Source organism: Benincasa hispida, chromosome 12, assembly GCF_009727055.1.
Source record: "Benincasa hispida cultivar B227 chromosome 12, ASM972705v1, whole genome shotgun sequence".
Taxonomy (NCBI): Eukaryota; Viridiplantae; Streptophyta; class Magnoliopsida; order Cucurbitales; family Cucurbitaceae; genus Benincasa; species Benincasa hispida.
Window position 1 is genome coordinate 29,161,040 of NC_052360.1, and position 1,912 is coordinate 29,162,951.

Here is a 1,912-nt window from a genome sequence, read left to right on the forward strand (position 1 = left end):
TGGTCGGGTTTTTCAGTTTAGAGATACAACTTTAAATTATTTAATGTGATTTAAATAGTCAAGAATATGATATCAGATATTAAACTATTATCTGGTATAAAGCTTCGTAAATATGCAAATGGAAACAATTCAAAGATTGTAATAGAGTCAGTTGAGCCGGTTTGACCAGTTTAACTTGATTTTTTGGTGTTTTGGGCCGATTCGAGTGGTTTTTAGCCGATTCAAGATGGTTCAAAGTGTTTGAAGCCGATGCCGAGAAGCTGGTTGCTGATTTATGTAATAAATTAGTTATTTGTTTATATTTAATGTCAAAATCGGTCCACTTTAGTATTGTTTACCTATTATGCATGTGATGTATAATGTTGTTTGATTATGTGTGCATATAATATGCCATATAGTTTTAAAACCCCACTATAGGAAAAGTATGTGACATGCATTTGTTATATCTTCTAAGTGTTATAAAATATATACTATGCATGCTTAGTTTTAATATAAGTGTTATATTAAAGCATGTTTAATTAAAGGAAGCATGTTATAGATGAATGCTCTAGGGTTATAATTGTTATAATTTATTTTTTAATTGTTATAAAATAACCTAGACTTTTAAAATCTATAACAAAGATAAGATGCATGCTCATTTAGGGTTAATCATCGAGCAATCCCAATTTTCATAGAAAATAGGTCGATATCTTGTAAAACCGAAGTTACAAGAAAACTCACCAGGCAAGATCTTGGCAAAAATTCAGATAAGATGACTAAGGTTGAATATTTTTAAGTTGACGGTTCATGGAACACCTACTTCCTGGAGAAGCCGACATCTAAGTTAGGTTAAACCGGTTTTATGAGCATGCGTGAGCGGTGTGAGGTAATAAAATTTATTTATCACCTAGACATCGTAGGTTAAAAATCCAGTATAAAAATTATACTTGGATGAATCACCTAGACTTAGGATATGTTTAGTTAGCTGAAATGTATCGCAAAGTACTTTATACCCTAACCATCTAGAACACTTCAGCTGGAGAGAAGTAATGTACTTTAAGCTCCAACGTCCCTAAGAGTTCACACCGTGAGATTCATGCTTGGCTTTGGGCCGCCTTGGGAGCGGACTCTATTCAGAGAGTGTTTGCATAAATCAATACCAAAGTGAATAGGGGAAGTTGTTCATAGTAAGTGGGAGAAGGAAGTGTGTCAACACATCTTACGGTCTCTTCCATTAGGACGCACCGTGAGATTTCTATAATGCGCCTGCATGTCTACCCTGGAGCGACCTTACCAATCGGAGGGCTGTATTATAGGATTCGGAACACCGCGAGCTCTAGAAATTGATAGGGTCTCTCAGGTCCGTTTTCATTCTTGTCTTTCCAACTTCGAGAATATAATGATTCATAACTTTGAGGTCTAAAAATGGAGGGTCACACTTAGGAGAATTACTAAGTGTTAGTAAATTCTTGACCAAAGTAGCGATAACTGAGTTACTATAGGGATAAGAGTTATTCTGGTAATAGTATCTAGTCAAGATAGTCTTGGTTCAATGGAGGAATAGTCGATCACCCCTCGGTGAAGGTTATTCTAAATCATTGAAATATCGTTGCAAAATATAATAATGAAGGGTACATTATTAGTTTTTTTTTGCTAAACTTGATTGGATTTAAAAGATTAATGTTTTTACTAAAAAGGATATGTTTTTCTTTTCAGCATGACTAGCTCTCTAGATCAACTCTTAGCTTCCAAGAAACTAAACGACGATAATTACTCAACATAGAAAAACAATATGAATTCAACACCAGTAATAGATGACCTGAGATTTGTCTTAACTGAGGAATGTCCTCAGGCCCTTGCCTTGAAAGAAGTACAAGGTAAATATGCTTTACTAGTTGCTGAGACATGTTTAGTGGAGGATGATACCTCAAAC